At 42.2% G+C, this 14,369-nt stretch overlaps 1 protein-coding gene across 12 annotated transcripts in view; it reads right to left on the bottom strand.

Annotated features, from left to right (window-relative positions):
• The window catches only part of Camta (Calmodulin-binding transcription activator), an 816,835-nt gene that overhangs the window by 782,068 nt on the left and 20,398 nt on the right, over positions 1 to 14,369 (bottom strand). Inside the window, exon 1 of one of the 12 annotated variants that reach the window (XM_083120426.1) lies at positions 8,015 to 8,124. The exons of the other annotated variants lie outside the window; for them this stretch is intronic. The gene's annotated coding sequence lies outside the window, so the exon portion shown is untranslated. Of the gene's footprint in view, positions 1 to 8,014; positions 8,125 to 14,369 lie in introns of those variants that run through there. 12 annotated transcript variants of the gene reach the window in all.

Below are 14,369 nucleotides of genomic sequence, written 5' to 3'. Positions count from 1 at the left end.
CTGCTTGAACAACAGACCCTGCCACGCGCAACAAAATATAGTCCACTTTCTAACTTGCAAGAATAGAACATTCCTTCAAAACAATTGTAATTATCGTACTCTAGAATTATCACAACCAATATTTAGTATGTAAATGAACTCCAGGTTGGCTTAAATACACAAGACGTGACAATTTTTACTCTGGGTACAACACGCATGCGTAAAGGCTGGGCAGGCGGGAGGGAATTTCAATTTGTGCGAGATGGATGTTCGCGTTGGCTACGTTAAACACTGCAGCGGGAAACCGTTGAAAAGCGACGAGAAACAAATTGTATTGAATGTGTTCGAAAAGTTTTGCGAGAAATATCCAACTATGGTTATCCAGGACATGATGAAATTGACATCTGAGTTTACTGGTGTGTCTGTTAAGAGTGTAAAATCTGCGCGCAGCGAGGTTCTAAATAAGGGCATTTAAACAACACCAGGGAAAAAGCGTCAACGTCAAAAGCCTGTGTTACAAGTTCAGTGCGATGAGTTTGCGAGGATCCGTCGTAAGGTTCATCACTTTTTGGAGAGGAACGAAGCGCCAACAATAAATAAAGTGTTGGTGAGTGTGAATAGTGATCCGGATCTGCCGAACCTTAAGAAAACAAGTTTCCACACACTTCTGAAAGAAATCAGCTTCGAGTTTGTGCAACGCAACAGAAAAAATATTATTGTTGACCGAGAAGACATATTGTTGTGGCGCCGGAACTACCTGAGGAAAATACGCGAATACAGGCGGGAGGGGCGAAAGTTGTATTTCCTTGATGAAACGTGGGTGAATGAAGGTCATACTGTTTCTAAGGTGTGGGTAGATTCTGCCGTAAAATCTAAAAAACAGGCTTTCCTCTCAGGATTAACCACAGGGCTAAGAAACCCGACCGGCAAAGGCAGACGCCTTATTGTATTGCATAGTGGAGAAAGAAGAGGAACGCTTCTGGGAATCAGATTACATGTGCGACACGGTTCTTGACCGACTTGTTATCAATCCAGCTGATATAAGTAGCCGCGGCACCAGCAGTGAAGGGGAAGAATCTATGGAAGGAATCGACTTTCTATCTGACTCTGCTTAGGCAAGTAAAATACTTTTACATCTTCAAATTAAATTCTTAAGTACAGAAGTTCAGCTTATCTTGTGAATGATAGTTTTCCTTTTTATTTAATTTCTCGTAGCTTGTAACATTACTTTCGCGCCAACTTTCTCTCACACGTGGTGGAAGCAGCAGAAGCTTTACGATCATCCAATCGCTGAAGCCTGGCGGAGTAATACCTTTGCCCTTGTGTTTACAGTGCAGTCCCTTCTAAGCGCGGAAAAGGTATAGTCACCGGTATCAATCCACTCTAGTACTTGGTTTCAAAGTCCTTAACATCAGTCACAGCCTGGCACCTGCGTGGATGGAGTCAATCAGCGACTGAGGGTTCGTTCCCCATTCTTCCTTTGGCACGGGAGGCTGTTTGGTATCTCAACTCGCCAACTGCAGAGTTCTTCAGTGGACCAAGGTAGAGGGAGGAGTTGCCAAGACGCCAAAGTACAGGCAGCCATGTGTGACAGATTTAATGTACAATCGGAGCATTTTGCGTGTTATCCGTGCTAATCCCCAGCCGTCTTCCAGGGACATTACTCGAGAAATAAAATAACGGCACCAGGAATAAAGCCATCATCGTCCGTGGACGCTGTGAAGAGGTGGCTGAGGACAGGCGAACTGTTCGGATGTCGGTCTGTGAAAAATCCATTGATATCCCCTCAAGAACAGGAAGGCCACAACAGGGCGAAGGAGCACCTGACACGGACAAGGTGATGGAACGACGTGGAACAACGTGCTGTGGACTGATGAGAGAAACACACGGTGGGGAGTGGGTACGACGTTCTAAAGGCAAAAGATACGCCCCCAAATACCAACTGACCACTATCAAGCATGGCAGTGGGAATGTGATTGTGTGAGGGTGCTTCTCACACTTGGGGTGGGTCCCCTCCACCGTATCGCGGGCAACATGGACCGGTACATGTACATGGACATTCTCGCAAATGTCATGTACCCATTCGCTCCTCCTCAACTCGGACGTGGCTTCATCCTGCAGGAGGACAACGACCCGAAACACTGACCGGGGGTCACTCAGGAGTGGATCGACCACCGTCAGATGACTCGGAGTGGCCAAGCCAGAGTCCGGGCTTAAAACTCATCGAACACATGTGGGATGAGCTGTAGCGATGCCTCAAGCAAAATACAGCTAAGAACGCCCATGAGAAGTTCTCCCAGCTGAAGGGGGAATGGGTTAAGATCTCTCAGTCAGTGATGACACATTGATCGGATCCATGCCACGCATGTATCAGGCTGTAACTGCTGCTGATTTTAAAACCAAGTACTAGGGTGGGTTGATACCGCTGACTAGTTTGTGGATTGTTCCCCAAATCATTCATGTATTATGGTGCTAAGAATAGAAGTGTCATTTCTTTGCCAGGTTGAAAAAATCTAATATATTTTTTTAATAATCTTGTAAACAGTCCGATCTGGTCTACCACATGTTGATACGGATGTACCTATCTTGCTGCCCAACATATAAAAATTTCTGAGTGAGTTTTTAACTCCACTTTATGCACAGAAGGCTAATTAAGACTGGATCTACAGTTTAAAGTGGGATCCGAACCACTATGTGATTCCACCGGGTATCGCATCCTGGACCCCTTGATTACAAGGTGAGGACGATACCACTACGACATCGGGGAGGCACATGCCCTAACTGGACGGGTCCAGTAGAAAAATAGAGGTGACGTCTGCAAGTGGAAAAAAGATGGGAAGCAGATTCCGTGAAAATCTTCTGCGTCGCTTTACAAAAAATCGAGCGAAAATGAAAACGAAATATTTATCTGAAACCCACTTGCCCTTTTATTTTTAATAAATGTAAAATTAGGTTTTGCCTTGACAATCACGGTTTATTTTGGATTATACACTGGGAGATTTTTCAGTTATAAATGAGACAAATTACAGCTTTTACTCTGTTCTGTATTGGTATATTTTTTTAAGTCGTTTTATCGTCATAGGCTAATCAAGAGAAGAGGATGAAGAATGTAGGTCCCCGTGTGCACATTGCACTGTGCCATGAAGGCACATTTAAGAGGATATGGAGATAGGGCCCCACACATACTCGATCTCGGTCATTTGTGGAGATGATGTGATCAGCGCCACACTCCAGGTTGCCCCCAAGTATCCATTTATTTGAGGCTGGGTGAATCAATAGGCGCTTTATGAGGGGACAAGGCCGGGAAATTTCCGACTCTGTCCGGGAATCTCTGGAGCGAGGGAACGAAACAAGTCTCTGCGCAAGTGGTGATTCCAGAGAGCTCGACTATAACTCGTGAGAGGGAAGTGAGTGCAGCTACAAGATGTTTGCAGCAGCAGCACGCACTGCTTTGCTTTGCCAACTCGCTTTCTCCCCGTTATGCACGGGCTTGTTCCACAGATTCCAGAGACAGAGTATAGATCATCCACTCCGGGAATCGAACCCGGGTCTCCCACGTGGAAACCGGACGCCACACCGACTAGACCACAGCCGCTCCAGGATTAGGAAGGGACACGTTCACGTTTTGTTATAATAGTATACTATTATAACAAAATATCACTGCGTGTGTCGACTGGTGTCCGTAGCAAAAGAGCTAAAACTACAACAATCAACTAGATTCCCACTTCCAACAGAAACTAAATACACCAGGTAAGGTTTACGGGTAAACTGCTGAACAAAAGTAACAAAGCTGAATAGGAAATTTAATGCTAACTGTTCGTGGAAGCAATTCCAGGAACAATCAGTTCTCTGCCCCCCTAAAAAACCACAAGAAACGTATATTACACCCCCAACCACCTACGAGTACCATCGCGACGATCTGTAGAAAGTGTAGGCTCACAACGTTCCCAGGGAATTTGCTCGGCCTTGTCACCCAATAGAGATAAGCTAACACACCTATAAAAGGAACTATAACAGGGCACTTCGTCATCTCCGAAAGCATTCGCTTGCCCACGCATCTTCCAGAGAGATCGCCACGTCTATTCTACAAAACAATTTGTGTTTGAGCGTTTTTAACATTCCACTTTCTTACTATGATAAGCTTCTTGAAAGGGTCTATGAAAAATGAACGATAATCAGTGGCGTATCCAAGGGAGTAGCTTAAGAGGCTGCAGCTCCCCCCAAATCGACGAGCTAAAAAGTACAAGCTTTGTGGAAGGAATATACGAGGCGCGTTCAAAAAATATTTCGCCAACCCACTTCCAGTGGCCGTATAATGATGAAAGTGTACACGAATATACGTACATGCATCATTACATGTGACATACTGCAATTTGTGGTCATGAATAACTAACTGTTTTAGTTGTATGGCTGTAGGGAGGTGCGAGGATGGATCCAGGTGAGTACAGAGCAGTTATCACGTTCGTGTTGCCCTGCAAGGCAACACACCTTAACACAATCTCCATTTGATGACGATGGTGTATGACCCAGATACCAAACGCTATGAGGTCCTAAAGCACTAGCATATGCAATGCAAATATGATCGGACATCGATGGAAACAGTTCCTATTCCCGGTTGACGGCTGTTCTCCATTGATGGAAATACTGTCTAAAGAAAAAAGTTGAAGCCACACTCGTAGAAGATAACCTTATAATCGTTCTGGAAGTAGGTCACATTTAGGTTAATGTGGGGCTGCGGAAAAAAATCATCAAGTATAATCTCCATTTGAAGAAGGTTTCAGCTCGTTGAGTTCCTCGGTTTCCTACACCTTTTCAGAGGGACGACCGAGTCAGATGCTCTCGCGAACTTTTAGCCGTGTGCCAAGAAAGCCAAGAGGACTTTATCGGCAGACTAATTACACAGGGTGAGACGTGGGTTTATCGCTATGACCCAGAGACTAAAGCACAAACTACATTCCTGAAGAGGGAATTTTAGGCACACTCATACTCGCGGTCGCGATTAGCCAAAAGTGGCAGAAAAGAGACTTTAAGCAACAAAAATGAAATCAATGATATCTCTTTCCTGCGTCGCATACCAATAATACTAATTATTTCAGGCCTAGGATCTGGTTACTGGACCAGCAGCCGAGATATTCATTTGTCATCTTCTGTAGTGTACAATTACCGCAACTATTTCTAAGTAGTAGACTGCTATTATACTAGTCACCAGGTGCGTCAGATATTGAATATAATATGAACTTTAAGATGGAAAGGAACGAAAATAACTTTAACTCCAAGTTGCCAACCTCTTAGCGAAAAAAATAATTGAATAGACCCATCTCGTTATAACTGAAGATTGTATCTCCTAATGTAATTGTCTTCTTGATTCAAACAAGCCTCCTCAACTTTAAAATAAACAGCTTCTTGACTCCGAGTTTTCAAGAAACGTCGAGAGCAGAGCTGAACCCTTGCGAGCATCTGAGATCATTGACTGCGAGTAAAGAGTTGCAAGATATCAGGCTTCATGGTCCGATGCCCTTAACTGCCCACTTCTACTTTTCCAACACAAAAAAAAAGGCAAAGAAAAAGAGACTGACAAGCCCTTAGTCTAAAACACGAAAGGAAATATGGAGTTTCATGGCTGCAGCAAAGATTTTCACGTAAGACTCGTTAATTTAAGCCTTACGAAAGATAATGAATGTGCACTTAATATAATTGAAAGATTAATATTATCCTCAAGAACAGAATATTCTTTACATATTCGATTAGAACTAATTTAGGAACAAATTTCGCTCGCAGATCGTTGTGATTGAAAATGCCATAATACGCTTGTTACATAAAAACATTGCAAAGTATACTAATGCAAAGATATTTTTTTATATAATAAATCAAATCTATCTTGAGAACATGGACAACAATTCTAGGTTCTTGTCGTGTAGAAAAAGTCTATAGCCAATTTTTACATGAAGACAATAAATCCATAAACATACAGGAATCGTCCGCCCTCTGTAGTGCAGTGACTAACATAACAGGCCTCGATACGGGTATGGATGTTCCTTCCTTTGCGTTTGTTCTTTATGTAACTCGTAATTTTCATATTCACAGTTAACCTGGAAAGTTAGACAAGCTACCTGTATCTAAAGTAACCAACATATAACAGTTACACAATATCTCGCACATAACCATAGTACTAGCAAATATGACGAACATATTGGTCCACTTCTATTTACTAATCAGTTGCTTTGAAGGGGAAAAAATAATGATTACATTATAAATCGCGTACATTGTCACAACTTTGCCAAACGAAAGTGCAATATCGAAACAACACTGGTGTTTATCCGGTAACTTTGCCATACTTCCCTGTAAGTGACGTCACACGTCAGATGGGCCACTAATTAAGCAAACACCGCCTACAATCAATCACCGCCGTCCTTCGAATCTAGATCCGACAAGTTTCGCGCGCCTGCGCGTTCTGTGTATACGAGAAAAAATATCATTTCCAGAAAAAAAAAGTATCTCAATGAAACTGAGATCATTAAATCTAACTTTAAAAAAGCTTCTAATTCAGTTCATAAAAAAGAAGTACATTCTGTGCACTGCACATGCCTAGAATTGTGGTGGTTGCAACGTAACGACAAAATAGGTGGGACGAGATAAAACAAGTGATGGAAAACTAACAGAAAGTCTTAAAGATGAATATTATTTATTATTATTAAAAAAAAAAAAAAAAGGTAAAGTGTTCCCCATTATTATTATTAAATAGAGCTGAACGTGAATGAAATTACTAAATACGTACTATACTAAATAAAGGGGTCGGCTGTTGTTGTGAACCAACACACGAAAAGTTTTTATATTTCTCCAATAGATCTCTTTGGTAACTTTTTCTTATCTTGCGTCGCTTTTCTCATGCTGAATGTTCGAAGTGAGGGGGATGCGGGGGGATAATGTTTTACAAAGCATCCTCCAGTTGTGTCACTGTTACCATGTTCAACTATACGAGCATCCCCCAGCTGACAAACACCCCCCCAGCTAACCTTTTCCACTTCAAGCGCTGCTCACACTGTGGTAATTGCAGCCATTATGAAATAATAATGATTAGATGAAATTAAGGACAGAATACTGGCAAACGTCAACCAATGCCGAAGCTAGAACTCGAAGCCGTAAACTTCGGTGACGAAATTGTGCTCAGGCAAAAAAGTGGTTTTCCAGCACTTTAAAAGAACGACGTAAACAAAAAATAAAACTAAATGAAATAACAAACTATCATCCAATATAACTAAAATTACTTTAATCATAAATTTGCATATTATATGTATTGGTTTCAGAAAGTAAAAGTGCAATCGAACCTAGGCCTATAAACACACACACACACACACACACAGACATGTGTAAAAAAAAATTAAAAAACGTCAGGAGGAGGAGGGGGAGGCAGGTTACGTTCATTGCCCAGAAGTTTCACATATAATGTGCCAAAGACACCATGGGGGAAATTTTGCAGGAAATTATGATAAATTATGCACCTGTGCCAGTATCGGCGATTGGGTGCTAAAACTGAAGGGGGAAGCAAGGACGGCTTATTTATTTCTTGGTAGACAAGGCTTAGTATTAGGAGGCCATTGTGGGGGGAGGCAAAAAATGGGAGGGGTAACTGCCCCCTACTCGCCGCCGGGACTCTGTACAAAAGTTTGGAAAGGGTGTTGGAAGAGTGTGGAACATCATTTCTACTAAAGATGAAATAAATCGGACTCAGTCGTAACTTCTCCAGAATCTTGAATTAACACAGTTTGGATTAGATTAGCCGGCGTGGTTAGTTCAGTCCATATGTTTATAAATTCCAATGGACAAAGACCTTCTAATAAAGTATATCTCGTTCTATTTCTAACGTGTATAATAGAAAAGATTAAGGATAATTAAGAAGAAACTTGTCTAAAACAAAATTATCTGCAATAGAATTGAAAAAGCGATATAACTACGACAACCATCCGAAACGATCTCCTTGATCTTGAAAATGTTAAATCCATAAAACACTAGTGTGTACAAAAAGCCTGCTACTTACATACCACCATTCGATAACATCGTCTCTTGAAGTCAAAATCGTCCGTAAACATCTTGCGCGTTGCGAGGGTGCAGACATTGGCACTTGCAGATAGCCGAGCACTTCGGTCAGCCACTCCAAATAAAAAAAAAAATAAAAGTCGCACGTGTTAGTGCGCTTAACAAGACCCAAAGGAAGCAACTTTGCACCAGAAACTTGAATAAAGTCGGTAAGACACAAGTTCCTCCACACTCAAGAAATTGGCGTCCAAGAACACGTGCCCAGCCGGACGACAATTGCAGAGAGAGCATGAAGTTGACGTTTTTCTTGCACTTCCGTTGTAGAAGATCCTCGAGAACCTTAGGCGTTGCGCACCATAGCCAATTCTCACCTGCCCATTTGCGAAATACGCCGCGCGGCAAAAGCACACGCCTTAGAAACCTTGATCGAGTCCGAATTTACTCTTTTGTCTTTGGCTACAATTTCTACGCGAAATTTAAAAATAAACCTGACCTAATTTGAGATACTTCCCAAGAACCACGCACTTTATTTAGACGGAAATCGGTGGGGGAGGACGCAACCTTCCACAACTTTGCGCGGAACAACCGATTCACTTTTTTCGTGAAGTTTTCGCCATTTCGGAAAGACAGAAATAGCTTACTGTTTCCTTGTTCCTAACCGTTTTAGAAACACAACACAGACACACTCGCTCGCACACCCAAGCTTAGCGAGGTCCTGACCGTATACTTTACACCAGACCGTGCGCTAAATGGGATGTCTGGCATTTTCTGATGCCGCATGAACCCTATCTTTACAAAAGAAATTCCTGATAAAATTTGAGTAGGTAAGATATACAGTGTGGGCCAATAATTGATTGATTGATTGAGTTGGTGTTGCACAGTAAGGCTGGTTAATCGGGACTAGACCTACAGTTTAAAGTGAAATCCGGACCACTACGTGCCTTCACCGGGAACCGAACCCCGGGGGGTGGGCCAATAAGTCAAGTGACAAAAGTACATTGTTAATGTTAATATATTTTATAGTATTTGTTTACAAACTACTCACTAACAAGGCCATAACCTCAAATAGATCCTACTCCAATCAGATGGCTTCCACGTTAGTCAATGAAGAGATTAATAACTGCTAGTGTCAACTGACTTATGGGCAACCCTGTATATTTTACAACAACATGTAAGGAGAAGACTAGAACAAATCTATGCTACAGTCTTCTTGTTTCTTCGACTATCGCAAGGTATATGTACATCATGAAACCGCAGCATTTTTCATGAAGTAAACTTACAGAAAAAGAAAATAAACAATTGGTTTATCAAGAATAAATAAGTCCAGTAGAAATATTGCCAAAATATATGTACATGCAGGTTTTGAAATAAAAGTCCAATGGGAAACGGAAGAATGGTATAAATTACAAGAGCGAAGTGATAACATTTTAAGTTGTCTTTTCCGTATTTGGTGAGCAGATGAAATTGATAAAAGAACGATCACAAGCACATATGGGCAGGACACAGAACATAAGCCCCACAGAGGATTATTCTGGTTTTGGGCCAAGATGATGCCAGAGCCTCGTTAACCTGCAAGAATACAGTCCAGTGTGTAATAAGTAGAAGAGAAGTTGACAACTAGTGTCTACTTAAAAGAAAGTCCCTTAAAAACTTACATAACTATGCTTTCTCCATCTATTAGGCTAACATTAACTAATAATTTACTGTCATTGTTGCAAGTTATCTACCGTAATAGAGAAATAAAGATGAGCAAGCTTTATGGGGGTAAGGCCCCTCAACAAAACAGACATTACATATTTTTCCTAATTAAAAAAATATATCATTCATGTCAAACTTACCCCGCATAATTTATTTGAGTTTGAAACCAATGCACAACAATTTGTTAAAAAGGTGGGTGATAAACATGGGTGTCCGCAAAATCCAGGGAGGGGCAAGCAACGTAATTTGGGGGGGGCAAAGGAGGCATATTTCTCCCCATAATAGTGAGAAAAAAACTGCTTCAGTCTGAAATTACCATGTTCCTTCAACGCCCTTATAATAAATAACATAAAGTACTGTGACTGAAATGAAATTATGTGTGAAATAAATAAATTTTAAATGGACATTCATTTGCCAGGAGGGGGGCGTGAACCCCCCTTGCCCCCTCCTTCCAGACGTACAGGGTGATATATACTACTTTTCGTATTTGCTGACAGACGAGTGGTTGAAAGGCAAGAATGTAAGTCGTTTCAAAAAAGATAAAATACTACTGTCTTAACAAATACCACTCTAGCAGTCATCTCTGAAAAAATACTTGACAATTGGTAGTACTCTTCTGTTCAGAGAAACTGGCACACTCGTTTGAGTTGAACGTCGGCTTCGTAGGCGATCGTGTCTGGCAGTACAGCCGAAGTAAGTGTTCGGAAAGCAACACCACCCGGCAGTGTTGCGTACTATCAAACGTTTTAATCACATTCCGTTAGCCCTTTTCTTTGTCTGAAGCCTGGTTTACATTGGTCGAGTAGACGGGAGAGTAGCTGGAGCGAGTAGAGCAAAGCGAACTACTCTCCTCGTGTAAACAATTGGGGAGAGTACTCGCTCCAGTGGTCAGGACAGTGGAGTGATTGTCCACGGAGGACAGCGACTCGATAGTTGCTTCCTCCCCCTTCGGCTTTTTTTTTTTAACTCGCGCGTAAACTCGACAGACAACTCGGTCAATGTAAATGTTTTCTGAGGAATGGTAGAGTATTGTGATTTTGCATATTAATTGCATTTTATTTTAAAATGTCAACCATGAATAGGAGGTGATCCAAGTCCGACAAGCGACAACATAAATTTTGTATAGGCGTAGGAAAGTAAAATTGAAAATAAAGCATTTACGTTCTACGTACATTGTCGTACAACCAAGAACAATTGAAAATAGAAAAATCAAAGAAGTTACTCAAACAACTACTCGCCACATAATGGTCGACTCGAGCAGACAAGCCAGTAACTCGTCCCAGTAACTCTCCCGCCTACTCGACCACTGTGAACTAGCCTTGAGAGACACAAAATTCCATGCATGTGGTTAAAATGTTTTGTAGTAAGCAACACTGCCGGGTGGTGTTGCTTTCCGAACACTTACTTCGCCTATACTGTCAGACACGATCGCCTACGAAGCTGAACTTCAACTCAAACGAGTGTGTCAGTTTCTCTGAACAGAAGTGTACCATGGCACCCCCTGTGTTCCATAGGAATCTGAACTACCACAATGTTAAAGCTCATTCTTTTGCATCTTATCCTACATTTTTCATACTGATTTACGTGGTCTGGTGGTTAGCATGCTTTGAAACCAGCGACCTGTTTGGATACTGGGTAAGCTGTTTCATCAAATAGTCATCCTTTCTAACCATAGTAATTACATCAGCGGCGTAGTGCCCACGTAAGGCTTGTAAGTCCACCTTACAAGTTGAAATTATTGAAGAAAACGTATTTCATTCCCGTATTTATCGCTTGAACACACATAGCAATATCAGACTTCAAGTAGAACTTTTAACGAAACAATTGAGGACTTGTTTTGATTCAAGTTGTTTCTCTGTAAGGCTTCTTGAGAGGACTTACGTGCGGGTGAATGGAAGAAATGATTTGGACTCGCCCATGGCGGGTGTGTTTGCTTACGTAGTATCTTCTCAACCAATGACAGGGCGCCCCGATTCTCACGCACTGTAAGGCGCATTACCAGTAGGTGCTAACTGACGAGATTTCTGTCCCCGCTGCGTCTGTTTGCCACGGTAGGAAGATAACCAAGAAAATCGACTCCCGCGTTGTTTCAACAATGCTTGACGGGAGGTGTAGCTAACAAAACCGGTGTCATTTCAAATGTGTAAACTAACTATTAAGTTCACAAAGAGATGGTTTAATGTTGGATATTACCCTCATTAGAAGCAGCGAAGTTAAAGATAAAAGAAGAATGTCTGACAATCCTAGATCCGGCAGCGCCCGCAAAGTTAGGCGCGTGCATCCCAGTTGCCCGTAATGTTAAAGGCATACGCGTAATACTTAGCGTTATGATTTACAGATTTGTTTTACCTTTTCCTTTGACTAAGTTGCTTGATATGCTTTTCAAAATGTGCGCAAATATCGTAACCATGATAATGAGTAATATTCTCGAATGCATTTGCAAATTGCATCCTACGCATTTCCCACTAATGGCTTTTTAGTGAAAGAAAACGAATAATAAGAATAAAAATATGACATGGCCTTTCCAGAAGAAGATTTTGTGTCCTTAACTAAGCTGTATGCGAAATTTGTCAATTGCTACCAGTTGAAAGTTGAGCTACAGGTAATTTATTCTGAAGCCGAATATCGAGTAAAGAGTGTGTTTGAACTTCACGAGTACTTGCGTACTACCCATTTGAATGAAGCTGTTGAACAAGTGTACAAACTAACATAATTCTTCCTCACTGTTACTGCCTCAAGCTCGTCGGTGGAAAAGTAGTTTTCTGCACTGAAGAGGATTCATACATTTCAACGCAGAACACAGACTCAGGCAAGGAAATCTGACTTGGGACTGATATCCATTGAAAAGGAGCTGCTAAAGAAATTGACCAGAAATTCCCGATTCTACGACGACGTGATGGAGGTGTTCAGACTAAAGGATCGTCGGATCGAGTTACAGTATAAATGAGAATTTTCATTAAGTAATACATACATATGCTATTATTGTTAACATAGAGTGTGTGCATTTTGTGTTTGAAATTGAGTATGCCCATGCATGACTTACATTCAAATAGATCCTATTTAGTTAAAATATATTTGGGTTTTCTTTATCCAATATTTAGATCAGGTTTATCTAAGTAAGCCTTACACCTTTCATAGAATCACGCTACGCCACTGAATTACATAGGCGGCTCAGTAGCCAAGCACATTATGTGGTTGACACACGAACTCACCTCTAAAAGTCCTCATGTCAATTCCTAGTCAGGGCATAAATCTTTCATTGAATGTATTCTTCCATCTAGACTCATGTGCATAAGTTAGGGATAATTCGGTTGAAGGTATTTATTACAGAGGAAAAATGTAGAACCACTCATATATGGATTGCAGGTAGAATTGCAAATGGTATCAGACTGAAAACAGTGTGACAGAAGGTACAGAGTGGGCAGCAGGGACGAAAATGCAAAGGGGTGTGAAAATCAGGAAATGTACCCATGTGTAAGTCCAGGAAATAGGGTGCGGTACAGGGACATCAATAGCGTGTGTGACCTCCCCGCACTGCAAGACATGCACCACAAGGAATGTATGCTGAGGATGAGGTTATCAAGAAGTGGCTTGGGTATGATTTGCCATTCTTGCGGACCATTGTCTCCTTGAGCTCGGGAATGGAGCTTGGAGCCATTTGACGACGCGTAATTAGCCTGCCAAGTATGCTCTATTGGGTTCAAGTCTGGTGAGCGACTGGGCCAATCGAATCGTCTGATGTCTTGAGTCTCTAGGTACACATCCATTATGCCAGCTCGATGGAGACGAGCATTGTCATCCATCCGAATGAATTCAGGGCCCACTGCACCCCGACACAGACGAACATACTGGTCCAGGATGTCATCCCGATACACCGCACCTGTGATGGTACCTCGTGGGAAGACATGCAGGGGCGTGCGAGATCCCAGGATGATCGCACCCCACACCATGATTCCGCCACCCCAGTAATGGTCAAGTTCAGTAATGTTAGATGGACGGAACCGTGTTCCGGGTTCTCTCCAGATGAAGACACGTCGTGAATCACTGGTAAGACAGCACCTGGATTAATCTGTAAACAAGACATGACTCCATTGCTCCTGGGTTCATATGTGATGTTCCCTAGAGCAATTCAAACGGGCTCTTCTTTGCACTGGGTTTAATGGAACACACCTTGCTGGTCTTCTGGCATACAGGAGTCCCTAGCTAACTGTCTGTACACTCTAAACCTTGAGACGGTGGTCCCTGTAGTAGCTGCAAGATCTCTACCGAGATCCAAGGTGGTGCTGTATCTATTGCACCTGACTGTTAGGTGTAAGAAACGGTCCTCTTGGATGGTGGTACTCCTTGGACGGCCTCCGCCAAACCTTCAAGTGACATTTTCACCCTGTTGGAATCATCGCCAGACCCTTGACGTGACACTCTGGGGGACATCCAGTTCACGCGACACTTCCATCTGCGTCTGGCCCGTCTCCAGTCATCCGACGATTCTTCCACGCATGAAATCATCCATATGGTGTCTCTGTGCCATTCTCCTACACGTGCACTGAAAATCTGGCCAACAACACTGTTGTGTGTACGCTGTCTGTGATGTATCGAACACAACTATTAGCGTGTTAAAACAACGCTCGGAACATACTCAACTGCAACGGGTGTATACA

This window comes from Lepisma saccharinum, chromosome 4 (genome assembly GCF_977018435.1).
Source record: "Lepisma saccharinum chromosome 4, izLepSacc3.1, whole genome shotgun sequence".
Classification (NCBI taxonomy): Eukaryota; Metazoa; Arthropoda; class Insecta; order Zygentoma; family Lepismatidae; genus Lepisma; species Lepisma saccharinum.
This window is presented reverse-complemented; position numbering and strand designations above follow the sequence as displayed.